Source organism: Sinocyclocheilus grahami, unplaced genomic scaffold (genome assembly GCF_001515645.1).
Source record: "Sinocyclocheilus grahami isolate Dianchi unplaced genomic scaffold, SAMN03320097.WGS_v1.1 scaffold972.1, whole genome shotgun sequence".
NCBI classification, from domain to species: domain Eukaryota; kingdom Metazoa; phylum Chordata; class Actinopteri; order Cypriniformes; family Cyprinidae; genus Sinocyclocheilus; species Sinocyclocheilus grahami.
In genome coordinates, this window is record NW_015506151.1 from 616330 (window position 1) to 632527 (window position 16198).

A 16198-nucleotide genomic window follows, 5' to 3' on the forward strand; every position below is an offset into this window, starting at 1 on the left:
AAATACAATTATTCCTGTGATGCAAAGCTGAATTTTGAGATCCTGAGATCCTTCAGAAATCATTCTAATATGCTGATTTGGTGATGCAGAAACATTTCTTATTATTATCAATGTTGAAAACACGGCTAAATATATTATTAAGCTGTGTAATATTATATTAATTAACATTTGATTATGCTGCTTAATATTTTTGTGGAGAACGTGATACATTTTTGCAAGATTTTTTTCTTGCATATATAGTTAAAAAGAACACCATTTATTAGAAATGTTTTGTAGCAGTGTAAATGTCTTTACTGTCACGCTTGATCAGTTCAATGCATCCTTGCTGAATAAAAGTATTAATATACATCCAAACATGTTTATATACATTCTACAATAGATATAACTAATTATCATTTATAAATCAATTGACAAATTAATTTACCTTTGACTGATGTTAATATTTACGAATTTGTATGTTAACAATGTTGTATAAAAAAAAGTAAATAAATGTTGTATTAAAAACAAGTGTATAAAAAAGTAAACATTAACCAATATTAATAAAAACAAAAGTATTAATTATTGTTAGCTATGTTAACTGTCATAATAACTATAGTTGTTAATTGTCATAACCAAATAAGGTTGGGTGGGTTTCTTGATTTTTATCCATCTGCATTTGATTTGGAGGGGAGGAATTTGATATTATTGGTAATATTTATTTTCCCATGCATCAGCTTAAACTCGTGCACAAGAGGAGTAGGGACATTTTTAAAGAAAGTCAATTGGGCCAGTTTTGATATAACCATACAGCATCCTATACACATCTCCTAATGACCTTCCACAGATCTTATTTTCAGTCAACACCGTATCTCCCTCTTGATCTTGATTAGTTTCTATCTTTCCTTCATTTTTCAGGGACAGTCCGAGCTGAAATACAACACTGCTTACAGACTCACACAGAAGGCCAGTTTAACCTTTGAATGTGTTTGTGATTATTTGAAAAAGAAAATCTGTTTTTAACAAAAGCTTTTCTCAACAGGATGTGAAATATTTTACCCTGAATAGCGCCAAAGAGGTTGTGAAACTTTTCAAAGAAGAACTTTTGCAAGAACACAAGTTAGAAAACGAAGAGGAGGATGAGGAACATTGGTCAGATCTTGGTAGGACGCCACCTATGCAGTCATTGCTAATTAGTACCATGGTTCCAATGGTTTTGAACTGGTTCTAAAGATCTTCAGAGTCTGTGTACAGAGACCGTGATCTTATGCTGGATCTGGAGTCTGTTATTGAACTCACTTCAGACACTTTTCAATCAACAGTCACACAGAATGATATCACAGTGGTGCTGTTCTATTTTAAATGTGAGTTTTACTTATATTATTATATTTGATGTATAAGACAAATCTACCCTGATATATCCACTTTTGTCCTCTAGGGGATGCTGTCTGTATGGCTATCATTCAGTCATATATAGAGGTGGCAGATGCACTTGAAGGTAAAAGTATTTCAATGATGAACAAAATTGTCAGAGAATGTAGAAATTTTGTAAATCGAGTTATGTTGTGTGTTTTTTTATTGATTCATTTGATGGAATCCATTTTCAGATAATATTAAAGAAATCTCTATATAATAAATAGTTTTGCTTTTACACTGGCCTCAAAAAGTGTTTGGACACTTAAGTCATTGCATTAGATAAAGCCAAGTGGAATCCGCAAACAAATGATTTTTCTCAGGACTAACATCCCTTTTCTGAGCCATTTTTGAAATGTTTTTTAACAGACTCGTCTGTGATTTTTAGTTGACATATGATATATTCCTCTATCCCTCATTTCCTCATCTTTATTTAAATTATTTGATTTAATGTAATTAATTAAACTAAAACATGGTCATTATTTACTCACCTTTATGTCAATGTGTATGACTTTTTTTTTTTGCAGGGAAAAAACATTTAAACACGAACCCCACTCACTTTCATTAAATGGACAAAAAACAACAGACATTTTTCAAAATATCTTTTGTGTTCCACAAAAAGTCATATAGATAGATAGATAGATAGATAGATAGATAGATATAGATGTTTTATTTATTTATTATTTTATATTGTACAGGTTTTTTTTTTTTGACTAATTATTTTACATTGAATGTCATTGGATGTTCAACCAAAGGGGGCAACATTTTCACACCTCAAGATTGCATAATTAAAACGTCAAAGAAATGAAAATATCACTTTTGTGTCCGTTTTATCACCTGACAGCGCATGTTATGTTAAAAGTGTGCACAAACTTCAGTTAGAGTGTCACAGACTTGTGTAATTAATATCAGTATATGTTAAAACCACATCTCTCTGTTTTTCCTTTCTTTATCATGTTCAGGTGTGAATGGGGTGCAGTTGGTGGCAGTAAACTGTGGAGAATGGACTGACATTTGCCGTGATCAGAACGTCACTTCCTTCCCCACCGTTCTGATCTACCAGCCCATGGCTGATGCTCAGCTCTATAGGGGGATGCTGGCAACCAAGAGCCTCCACAGGTTCACACTACTGAGTATTACATCCTCTTTCCCACACAAGGTCAGATCCTCTGGGTGTGATTTAGTCTCTGTCACTCAGGATTAACCTTAAAGTGGGCCATCTTTTTTAAAGAGGTCATATGATGCTGCTAAAAAGAACATTATTTTGTGTATTTGGTGTAATGAAATGTGTTTATGCAGTTTAAAGTAAAAAAAACACAATATTTTCCACATACTGTACATTATTGTTTCTCCTCTATGCCCCGCCTTTCTGAAACGCGTCGATTTTTACAAAGCTCATCGGTCTGAAAAGCGAGGTGTGCTCTGATTGGCCAGCTATCCAGTGCGTTGTGATTGGCCGAATACCTCAAGCGTGTGATGGAAATGTTACGCCCCTCACCATACTGTTGATGCCGTGTCCCGGCCGGAGCGACGAAACAAAAAACAGTGTAGAGTAGTGGTTGTTGTTTGTAATTTCTCCGATCACAAATGCAGACATGGTTTTATGTTTACGCGGCGCGATGCAACGCAACGCGTAAAAAGACAGTATAAGTCATTATAATCCATTATTATGTCCCCACTGGATGCAACAAATGCCTCGTTTATAATGGGTTTTCATGTTTTTGAATCATCGCTCCGGCCGGACAGGGCATCATCACAATATGGCAAGGGGCGTAACATTTCCGTCTCACGCCTGAGGGATTTGGCCAATCACAACGCACTGGATAGCTGGCCAATCACAGCACACCTCGCTTTTTCAGAACAATGAGCTTTGTAAAAATCGACGTGTTTCAGAAAGGCGGGGCATAGAGGAGAAACAATAATGTACAGTATGTCGAAAATATTTTTGAACCTTAAACTGCATAAACACATTTCATTACACCAAATACTGTTGTTTTTAGCAGCATCATATGACCCCTTTAATAATCTGTTGAACATTTCGCACTTAATGTTTATTAATGAGTTACTTTTGTTCTTGCAGGAGTCTGGTCTCCAGTCCTGCCCATCTCTCCTCGTCTGCTGAGGTGATGTCGTTCTTGGAGGGAGATTTGTACAGTAAACATGTATATCTGACCCTTGTCAGAGTTCTGGGCCTTTTCATTTCAACACATGACACGGGTAAGCCAACTTTTCCCAGGAATCACTGCTATGTGATAGATACCGTATATACATGGACAAACCTTAAAGGAATAGTTCACTCAAAAATGTTCATCATTGACTGTCATGTTACAACTCCATATTATATTATATATATTTCTCCTGTGAGACACTTTTCTTTTTAGAATGTAATTTTTATTAGATGTTTTGTTTTTGTTTTTTTACCAGGAAAAAATTAGAATTTTCATCAAATAGTAAATTAATCTTATATTCACTAACATTCAAAGGTTTGGATTATTTAATTTAGCAAGGATGCATAAACTTGACAAAAAAATGACAGTAAAGTCTTTCACATTGTTAAAAGTGTTTTTATTGAACGTTTTAAGTTTCCATTCATCAAATAATTGTGAACAGAAAAATGCATCATGATTTCCACAAACATATTTAACAGCTAAATTGTTTTTAACATTGATAATAATAAGTAATGTTTCTTGAGCGGCAAATCATCATATTATTTCATAAGACTTTTTTTTGGCTACTGAAAATTCAGCTTTTCCACCACAGGAATAAATTACGTTTTAAAATATATTCAATTAGAAAACAATTATTTTAAATTGTAATAATATTTTGTAATATTACTGTATTTTTAAACTTTTTTTACTGTAAGGTCTTGGTGAGCATAAGAGACTTTTAAACATTTAAAACCTGACCAAACTTTTGAACAGTACTGTAGGTTTTATTGTCATATTCTAAGAAAATAATTTATTTAAAACTACTTTAATCTTGCCATAAAATAGCCTTTGATTCTCATGTGGCACTAAAATTTATGTTTTAATTTTTCAGTGAAATGCACAGGAGATGTTATGCAGAATGTCTGAGCTTTTGTTTGCCATGAAGTGAAAGTGAATGGTGATTTCCAAGCCTGAGCACCAGTGGAAGAAATGAAAAGAGTAAAATGTGCTTATGTTGGTTGTGTGTAACACCTGCAGCTCTGCCATAACCTTCTGAAATATCTCAGCATTAGAAGCAGTGTAGGAAGTGTTTACATAAAAATATTAAAGGGTAGTTAAAAAGATATTTTAAAGAATGAAGTCATACAGGTTTGGAATGGCATGTGGGTGAGTAAATAATGACAGAATTTAAATTTTGGGGTGAACTATCCCTTTAAAACCATAGGAGCCAGTTTAATTGTAATGGTCAGAAGGATGCAGAAAACGGACATGTAAAAAACAAATGACCACTGTTTTTGACTTTGATATTGTAAGTGGACTGCAGGGAACAAATAAAATAAAAATATAATATATGACCTATAAAATGCTACACTGCTCAGATACTTGCATTATTTTTTATATTATGGCAACCAAAATGTATTTTATGGGCGCCGAATGTATTGCATAACTTATGACATATGCACATGAACTTGTCAGTCATGTGCTTTTTATGTCTTAGGTGTAACTTTATTTGAAGAAGCTGCAAGACTCCTCAGAGGAGAGACTATTCTTGGGCTATTTGCCCACAAAGGGGCAGAGCAATGGTATCTGACAGTTTCACCGCAACTATTTTGATGATGTAATATACTTTAGATTATGCTTTGCATTCAAAGAAATTGTCTTAATAAGATGATACATGTGTAATGTAAGAAAGTGTTCCAGCTGACTGCTCTGTATTTGATCAGGGTGGAGGGACTGACAGTAAACCTGCCAGCTCTACTGGTGTCCCGTGGCCCTGGAGTTCCTTATGAGGTCTATTCTCTCCCATCATCCTCAGCAAATGGACCTTGTCTCACTTATACAGCGAGTGGAGCTGGATCGTTTTGTAAGTTGTTATGGGAACATAGTTGCAAATTTACCACAGTGTCCAAACACCATGCTTCACAGTTGCTCAATGGTACTTTATATTGGAATCACATGTGTTTTACTGGAGTTTAAGTAACATGAATTGACTGGCTCTCCACATTGATGTAGTTAACTGTGTTGTTATTGTACACTAAAACAAACTATTAAAATAGTTTTTATTAATTGTAATTTAAAAATACATACAGGTGCATCTCAATAAATTAGAATGTCGTGAAAAAGTTCATTTATTTCAGTAATTCAACTCAAATTGTGAAACTCGTGTATTAAATAAATTCAGTGCACACAGACTGAAGTAGTTTAAGTCTTTGGTTCTTTTAATTGGGATGATTTTGGCTCACATTTAACAAAAACCCACCAATTCACTATCTCAACAAATTAGAATATGGTGACATGCCAATCAGCTAATCAACTCAAAACACCTGCAAAGGTTTCCTGAGCCTTCAAAATGGTCTCTCAATTTGGTTCACTAGGCTACACAATCATGGGAAAGACTGCTGATCTGACAGTTGTCCAGAAGACAATCATTGTCAAGGATTACCCTCACAAGGAGGGTAAGCCACAAACATTAATTGCCAAAGAAGCTGGCTGTTCACAGAGTGCTGTATCCAAGCATGTTAACAAAAAGTTGAGTGGAAGGAAAAAGTGTGGAAGAAAAAGATGCACAACCAACCGAGAGAACCGCAGCCTTATGAGGATTGTCAAACAAAATCGATTCAAGAATTTGAGTGAACTTCAAAAGGAATGGACTGAGGCTGGGGTCAAGGCATCAAGAGCCACCACACACAAACGTGTCAAGGAATTTGGCTACAGTTGTCATATTCCTCTTGTTAAGCCACTCCTGAACCACAGACAACATCAGAGGTTACCTGGGCTAAGGAGAAGAAGAACTGGACTGTTGCCCAGTGCTCCAAAGTCCTCTTTTCAGTTGAGAGCAAGTTTTGTATTTAATTTGGAAACCAAGGTCCTAGAGTCTGGAGGAAGGGTGGAGAAGCTCATAGCCCAAGTTGCTTGAAGTCCAGTGTTAAGTTTCCACAGTCTGTGATGATTTGGGGTGCAATGTCATCTGCTGGTGTTGGTCCATTGTGTTTTTTGAAAACCAACGTCACTGCACCCGTTTACCAAGAAATTTTGGAGCACTTCATGCTTCCTTCTGCTGACCAGCTTTTTGAAGATGCTGATTTCATTTTCCAGCAGGATTTGGCACCTGCCCACACTGCCAAAAGCACCAAAAGTTGGTTAAATGACCATGGTGTTGGTGTGCTTGACTGGCCAGCAAACTCACCAGACCTGAACCCCATAGAGAATCTATGGGGTATTGTCAAGAGGAAAATGAGAAACAAGAGACCAAAAAATGCAGATGAGCTGAAGGCCACTGTCAAAGAAACCTGGGCTTCCATACCACCTCAGCAGTGCCACAAACTGATCACCTCCATGCCACGCCAAATTGAGGCAGTAATTAAAGCAAAAGGAGCCCCTACCAAGTATTGAGTACATGTACAGTAAATGAACATACTTTCCAGAAGGCCAACAATTCACTAAAAATGTTTTTTTATTGGTCTTATGAAGTATTCTAATTTATTGAGATAGTGAAATGGTGGGTTTTTGTGAAATGTGAGCCAAAATCATCACAATTAAAAGAACCAAAAACTTAAACTACTTCAGTCTGTGTGCATTGAATTTATTTAATACACAAGTTTCACAATTTGAGTTAAACTTTTCCATGACATTCTAATTTAGTGAGATGCACCTGTATGAGCTGAAGGCCACTGTCAAAGAAACCTGGGCTTCCATACCACCTCAGCAGTACCACAAACTGATCACCTCCATGCCACGCCGAATTGAGGCAGTAATTAAAGCAAAAGGAGCCCCTACCAAGTATTGAGTACATGTACAGTAAATTAACATACTTTCCAGAAGGCCAAATGTTTTTGTTTTTTTTGGTCTTATGGAGTATTCTAATTTGTTGAGATAGTGAATTGGTGGGTTTTTGTTAAATGTGAGCCAAAATCATCACAATTAAAAGAACCAAAGTCTTAAACTACTTCAGTCTGTGTGCATTGAATTTATTTAATACACGAGTTTCACAATTGGAGTTGAATTACTAAAAAATAAATAAAAAAAACTTTTCCACAACATTCTAATTTATTGAGATGCACCTGTATATTATTATAATAAATATGTTGCCTTGACAACTAAGATAAAATAAAATTCAGTTGAATGTCTAAATGTATCTAAAACTGAAATAAAAGTTATTATAAAAATTAAATTCTAAAATATTGTTATAAAAATTAAAGCTACATTAAAATATAAAAAATAAAGCTAATAACAAAAAATGTCTAAAACTAAAATTCAAATGAAAACTGAAAATATACAAATAAAAGCTAATTCAAAATGAACAGTAATAAATAATATTAATAAATACTATAATAGTGTATACATAATATTTAAAAAAAATAGTTAAGCGTTACTTATTTATTATATTATTACTTGACTTATTTTTTAACAATTTAAAGAATCTTTTATAGACTTGTAATAATAATAATTCATTACATTTATATAGCACTTTTCTAGGCACTCAAGGCACTTTACATTGTCAGGGGGTATCTCCTCATCCATCACCAGTGTGCAGCATCCACCTGGATGATGCGACGGCAGCCATAGTGCGCCAGAACGCCCACCACACACCAGCTTATTGGTGGAGAGGAGACCGAGTGATGAAGCCAATCAGTAGATATGGGGATTGTTAGGAGGCCATGATGATCAGAGGCCAATGGTCAAATTTTGTGTAGAAATTGTTAAAATTTTTTATAAAACATTTATATTTATTATAATTACTATTTGTTATATTGTTTAATGTTGAATCTATATCTGCCATGTAATAGCTTGTGAAGCTGATATGGCAATAAATTTAAATACAACAACAACATATAAAATAGGAAAGTGAAATAATTAATCCCTACACAGTTAGTGGGAAAATACGCTGTGTCTCGAAATGCCATCTTATTGCAATAAAAGTCACTTTTTTTTTCCTTTGCCAAAAACTCACTCACTAATAAGATAAAAATATGTTGTGTTTTGCATTAAAGCCTGAACTGACCGTGGAGAATCTTCCCTGGTATTTGGAGCTTGGGAAACCTTTGCTACTGATTTTTTTATCAGAAAGGAGGACAGTACGGAGAGTATGAAGGCTTTAGCAGAGATAAAGCAACCGCTGAGCTCTGGACAGATGGACTCCTGCCATGTTGGAGCCATCTGTGGGGAACATAATCTGTTAGACACGTCAGATCAAAATGCATTCACTTTAAGCAAACCCTTTGTTATTTGTCATCTATGGGGTTTCATTGTTTTAGAGGTCGGACACCTGTTGGGAGGACTATCCTGGAGAAGTATCTTGGCTTTGTACCTCCACTTCCTGCTTTGGTGATGTCACGGTTAAAAACGGGAGGAGAGGTGTTCTTTTTCCCCCCAGAGCGCCCCCTAATGGCTAAGAACATCCTGCAGTGGATTCATGATGTGGAAAACAGACAGGAACAACCAGCAGGTGAGTATTTTGAGGATTTTGATCCAGAAAACAACAATTTGGTTCAGATTTCAGCATTAACCAGGTGCAATAAAGTGAATGACGTAAAAAGCAATCACGTTTTCGTACCAAGACAATCAACAACATTTCTGGACAGATAACCTCACTTGCATGCTTGCACTACATACTTGAAATACAGTGCAAAACGGTGCGAACTACGGGGGAGCTAGGGGGAGCTCGGCTCCCCTTAATAAGGCATGGGCTCCCCAGAAAATGTGATTTGTGAAATTTTGGGGGGTCTCAAAAAATATTGACAATGTGTTATTTTGACGTACAATTTCAGTTTTGTGTAATGTGATCATCGTGGATTATTATGTGTAAAATTGCAAAAATATTCATTCATGCATGACGGCGATTTAAACCTAATTCACTTCAATAAAGATAACTATACATGCTATTCTTGTCATGAGCATCAAGGTGTGGGGCACTCATGTTTAGTACATGTTAACTCAAAGATTAGTAGAAAAAAATATAAACGTTGAACTCTGGCCGATTCTGTGTTAAGGTAAGGCATGTTATTCGCAATTAAGTGTTGTGGCTGGGTTGTTATAGGTCTGCGTGACTCTCGATGTCTTAGGCCTAATTGAACGGAGGAATTATGGTAGGCCTATTAATTATAGTGCTTGCATAAAGCAAGTAGGGCATACACTTGTAGCTGTTATGTATCTTTGTAATTCATTGTAAGCCCCCTTTTGAGGCACGCGCAAGTGCACAACCCCCCCCAATTAAAAACACAAAGCAAATGGGCTCCCCCAAAGTCCACGGTATAGTTCGAACACTGGCGCAAAATGTTCGGCTTGTTGAGGTGAATTGTGCAGTTTTGAATTCAATGTATGGGTTATATATATTGAAATATCGGAAATGTGTTTAAAAATCATATCACTGTAATTGAAAAAAATTATATTGCTATATATATTGATATCTGATATATGAATTATTGTCCAGCCCAAATTTGAAGACATCGAATATGTCCTTGTAATTGTTGGCAATGTCTGTTACGTGGCTACAGTTCCAGGAATCAGTCATCGCACATCCCTGCCCTGACAAAGCTGGCACAAAGTACTCCGACACTCACCAATGTTTATGAGATCACACCCTATCCATTCAGAACCTCATCAACACTTTTGCCCTAATGCAATCACTATTGTTGCCTGTGGTAAAATTTTTTATAAAAACAGGCCCAGTCACTCTGATCCAGCACTCAGCTCAGTTGATACCTTCCCAAAAAGCGCTCTCACTCGCACGTCCCCAAAGACACGCCACTCCATTCCGCTGATGGTCTCAAAGCGGGTCTTGCTTTTGTTAGCATCAAAACCTGAACTGGATTTATACCCACTTCTCGGCATCTCCATCTGCTTCCTGTGAAGCTGAGAGGAAACTGTATCCCTTAATTGTGTCTAATTGTTACAAGTTATTTCCCTGAAACCTTCTGCTGGACTCCTGGGGCCTGGGGACATTTTTGGCAGCTTTTTGCACTTCCGAAAAAAAATCCGTCTGTCGGTTAAAATGTGTTTTATGAGGATGAATTAAGCACTTTATCCATCGCAATATAGTTATTAAATTTCATAAGCCAGTGAAATGCAGAGCAAATACAATTGTCTACACATCATCTGAATTTTATCCATGAAGCATTAGAGTAATTATAATGAAATGTCCTTTGTATTGCTGTTAAAAGAGCCATAGTATACGTGCCTGTTTTGTGACTCTTGGTACTAGGAAAACACAATAGTTGTTTCCTTTTTGCTATATGGCCCCATGGATTTTATTAGGCAGTTTGTGTATTGTATTGTCTCATGTCTGACTATAATGTTAGTGTTTTAGCCTATTTTTTGGTCCTGTATGTGTAATGGGGCGGTAAGTGAAATCGTTCCCATTACACATTCGTGGGTTTGTCCTTCTCTTTTCTGTGGTACCAGAGGAAGTATTCAGTCTCTAAACACAAGAAAGATTCTGCTTTTAATTTCGCATTTCACGGAAACTTTGCATAATGAGTGGCAATGTCTCTCTGTGTTATAACCACAGTTATCCTAGTTTAGATGCACCAGGACTTTTCCCCCATTGTGCTCATGGGAGCGATGAGCGACCCTTCATGTCACATTTTATTTTAAGGTCTAATTCTCTCTATTACCTAACTACTAACTATGAATTCAGCCTCAATAAACTACTAATTTGCTGCTTATTTAGTTAGTTGTTAAGTTTAGGAATGGGGTAGGGTTAAGGGATATAGACATAGTCATGCAGAATAAGGCATTAATATGTGTTTTATAAGTACTAATAAACAGCCAATATGCTTTAAATACTCATGCTAGTTAATAGTGAGAATGGGTGTTACCATATACTACCGTTCAAATGTTTGGGGTTGGTAAGATTTTTCAAAATGTTTTTTAAAGAAATCTCTTGTGCTCACCAGGGCTGCATTTATTTGATCAAAAATACAGTAAAACAGTAATACTGTGAAAAAAGTTATTACTATTTAAAATAACCATCTTCTGTTTTAATATATTTTAAAGGGGTCATATGATGTTGCTAAAAAGAACAGTATTTGGTGTATTTGGTGTAATGAAATGTGTTTATGCGGTTTAAGGTTCAAAAAACATTATTTTCCACATACTGTACATTATTGTTTCTCCTCTATGCCTCGCCTTTCTGAAATGCGTCGATTTTTACAAAGCTCATCGATCTGAAAAGTGAGGTGTGCTGTGATTGGCGAGCTATCCAGTGCGTTGTGATTGGCCGAATACCTCAGGCGTGAGACGGAAATGTTATGCCCCTTGCCATATTGTGATGATGCCCTGTCCGGCCGGAGCGATGATTCAAAAACATTAAAACCCATTATAAACGAGGCATTCGTTGCATCCAGTGGGGACATAATTATGGATTATAATGACGTATACTGTCTTTTTTACGCGTTGCGTTGCATCGCGCCGCGCCGCGTAAACAGAAAACCATGTCTGCATTTGTGATCAGAGAAATGACAAAAACCAAGCCCTACTCTACACTGCCCAAAAACCTCGCTTTAAATATATAAAATATGAAAACTCTTTAAATATAAAAGACGTACTTACAGTCTTTGAGTCAGAACAGCCGTCATTGTAGTCTACTCTACCAGAAACAGTCCTCCATAAAATGTGCTGCACACATCTAAATATTTGGTTTGAAGTGTTCTGGAACAGTGTTGTAAATACAACTTAACCACTGATTTCTAATCGCCATTTTTGAAAAGCCAAACAAAGTAGTTTCGCTTTCACAACGAAACAGCATCACACACCGCTGGCCTACAGTGAGCAGAAGCCGGGGGCTGGCGTGAGGAACGGCGGGAGGGTTAGAGTGAGCAGAGGCGGGTGGGCTTGAGAACAGCGCGGCCGGTGATTTCAACGAAGGAGCATCCGGAAGGACATGTGACGACCCCGGGCTGGACTCCGCTTTGTCCATGGTGAAAACCGATCCGGCGATCAACAGCGCAAAGTTGTAGTATTTCCTCAGCAACCAGTACGGATCAGCTCCAGGCATGACGAAGCAGATATCGTCCTCTTTTGGAAGGCCAAACAAAGTAGTTTCGCTTTCACAACGTAGCACACAGTGTCTTCACAACATGGCGGAAACAACAATACTACAGCGAGAATAAAAGTTATGCCTTCTTTCTTTGCGTGAACATTTGGGCAGCGTTATTCAAATCTTCCCACATAGCGACATAGATATGTGGGGGCGTGTTAGAACGAGCCGTTTTAGGTAGGTGTGGCTGACTCTTAACTTTTATAAAGAATATCTCTTTGGATTTGAGACTCTAGTTTTTGCAACTTTACAGATCTTCTTTATGCACCAAGAGCTTGTAACACTCCAAAGAGAAAGGAAAAATTGAAATCGCATCATATGACCCCTTTAAGAAGTAATTTATTCCTGTGATGCAAAGCTGAATTTTCAGCAGCCATTACTCCAGTCTTCAGAGTCACATGATCCTTCAGAAATCATTCTAATAAGCTGGTTTGGTGCTTGAGAAACATTAAGTATTATTAATGTTGAAAACAGTTGTGCTGCTTAATATTTTGAACTTAAACTTTTGAATGGTAGTTTATATTATGGAGTGGAGCTGTTATAAGGGTGATGGCTAAGTGGTTGTTTACTGGTCCAAGTCGAAAGAGTCACTCTGTCATTCAGAACTCTAGATATGGCTTGGGTCCCTCTTCAGTCCCTCTTCATTTTTTGCCTGTTTTATAGTCCACCAGCTGAACACATCTTTGGAAAAAGTACTGTAATATCAGGCCTGTTGTTAGCAAACTGCCTGATTTGAGGTATGATAAAAACTGTAAACCTCTGACTGCAAGTATGAGCAATATTAATAGTGATGCTGGTCTTAGCAAACACCACTAAAATATGTTTAAAACCAATATCATTCTCATTTCTGAAATAATTCCAAGGACCCAGATGTCCACTTTTCCTGTAATTTAAGCAACCAGCATTGTTTGGTCGGTTACTATGCATTTCGTCAGAGTGGCAGAACATTTCAGCCTGCTGATTAATCCCACCGCACCACAGACATTAGTGGTAGCAGAAGACTCTCTGCATCAGTGACTTATGAGAAGAGGAGTGCTAGTGGTCTCAGTTATCCAGTGTTTTACAGTTAATAGCACATCTGTTGATCCACATTCCTAGATTGTGATACAAGCTGATTTTTTAAATCAAAAACCATGCTGTTCCATGTCTTATCAAAGTTCAATATAGACACTACCATTCAAAAATTCTGAAGGATCATGTGACACTGAAGACTGGAGTAATGATGCTGAAAATCATCACAGGAATAAATTACATTTTAAAATAGATCCAAATAGAAAACAAATATTTAAATTTGTACTAATATTTCACAATATTACTGTTTTTACTGTGTTTTTGATCAAATAAATGTAGTCTCGTTGAGCATAGGATACTTTTAAAAACACATCTATCTATCAATCTATCCATCAGATGCTTTGATCCAAAATTTACTTTAAAGAAAAGAGTGTTTAAAGTTAATTTGGAACATTAACAACTCGAAGAAAAACTGCTGGACTCTTCCAGTTATGCTTTTTCTAGGCATAAAGGGTGCACAGGTTTTTATCAGTGTGCTGGAATTTTTTTTAAATCTATATCCATGAAATAGCCTGCAATTATTTATTTTGGATGGAAGGAAACTCTGAGATCTACACTTATGTTCCACACCCCTTGAGTAATGCCTATTTCAAAAATTCCACTATTCCTATTTCCACTAAAGCCTATTTCAGTGGAGACTGCAGAGCCAATATTTCTTCCACCACTTTTGCTGTGCATCAGATTGTTGTGTAGTATTAATTTCCATGACACTATAAAACTATATTATTTTTTTTAATTGTTATTATTTTTTATTATTTTGTGACTTACTATTATTTAAGCAACCCTTTTCTGTTGAAGTTCACACTACCATTAAAACGTTAAGGGTGGTAAGATATTTGTAATGTTTTTCAAAGAAGTCTTTTATGTTCAACAAGGCTGCATTTATTTGAAAAATACAGTAGAAGTAGTGATATTGTGAAATACTACAATTTCAAATAACTGATAGAATGTATTTTAAAATCTAATTTATTTCTGTGATTGCAAAGTTAAATTTTCACATGGTCCTTGTCACATTTTCCTTCATAAATCATATTAATATGCTGACTGGGTGCTCATGGAACAATCTTACTTGCTCCAAACTTGGACCAATAGGAAGTTTAGAGTACATTTTGATCTAAATTTTTGATCCATTTAATGTCTCTTTTTGGACTGTGCATGGTGAATTCATAGATGTTGTTTTTTTTACCAATACTTACAATCAAATGACTAACCCTTAGTGTTAAATGAAAAATATTTGCATTCACGGTTTATACATTTTTTATTATAGCATGCAGCTATGCTGTCTGTATGTATGATTCCTTGTGTTTTCACAGGAATTATTGTAGATCAGTATTGTAGATTTACATAGTTTCCACACCAAGACATCTGGAATCACTTCTCTATCTCCATTAGTAAACTCCTCTACTTCAGATTTCCAGGTACCAAGCATCATTTACTCCCCAAGTGCTGTTCTTTTGTTGCATGAACACAGAGTAATTAGTGTTTACTCAAGTTACGCTAGCTGTTCTTCATCATGAAACAACGAGTTTGACAGACGTCACGAACAACAACATTCTCAGTTTTTTTTTCTTTCTTCACTGTTGTTCTTTTAGGCTTGATCCCAGATGGGAAATGGGGCCTTCCTGTACCATTCTTTGACTTTTTGGCAATAATGGACCAAGAAGCACCGACTTACGCAGCTCAGAAGGGTCCTAACATGAAGACTGGGGGCAAGGAAGACCACAGAGAGCAGAAGCATGTGACCATAAACCAAAGACGAACTCCACATCCATCACCAAACCCCCAAGCACCTCGCCAGCACTCCGAACTATAAAGTCAAGTCCTCTAATGGCACAGAAGGTTATGTAAGCAATTCACATGACTGCTTGACATCTGTTCGATTTCACATTATGTGCTATTTGCAGAAATGTGTGAACATCAGAACGTCGGTATTGCACATGTTCCAACTTACTTTTCACAAATCGAATGGACTTTTCCAAATTAAATCAAACTAGTTTACATTTTAGTGCTGTAACTTTATATACACTGAATGTGATATTTAAAACCTGAAAAAGGTCTACACAAATGTATTTATTTATCCAAAGCGTATATAAATGTTTTTGAGAGACGATATTATTCTGATTCTTACAGTGCCTGTTTGGTAATGTTTCTATACAAATACAGAGCTTCACATATGGTTGACATTTGTAAATTTGTACATTCTTTTGTTTCAGTCATGGAAGAACAGCAGCTGAGTTTTTTTTTTTTTTACCATATCGTGCTGCTTTCATGGTGGAAAGACTAACGTCAAACCTGAAAGAGGCTGCATCTTGGGTTGAATGCATTGTTAAAGTTAATTAGTGTCACATTTAACAAGGGAAGAACTACTTTTTAATTCAAACCAAAGTTACTAATCAAGCCCCCCGTCTTTTGTGTACTGCTGGGATCTGTGTCCAGTATTTAAACCCTAATGCAGATGTTTTTGGGGACATATTAAATAAAACATTTTTGGAAATGCAATGCGATCCTAATATGTGGTTGGTTGCACGTACGTTTTCATATGAGCACAGATGTT

At 36.3% G+C, this 16198-nt stretch overlaps 1 pseudogene; it reads left to right on the forward strand.

Moving 5' to 3' along the window:
* LOC107564958 (thioredoxin domain-containing protein 16-like) overlaps positions 1-15457 on the forward strand; it is a 20267-nt pseudogene extending 4810 nt beyond the window's left edge.
* The last annotated feature ends 741 nt before the right edge of the window (positions 15458-16198 follow it).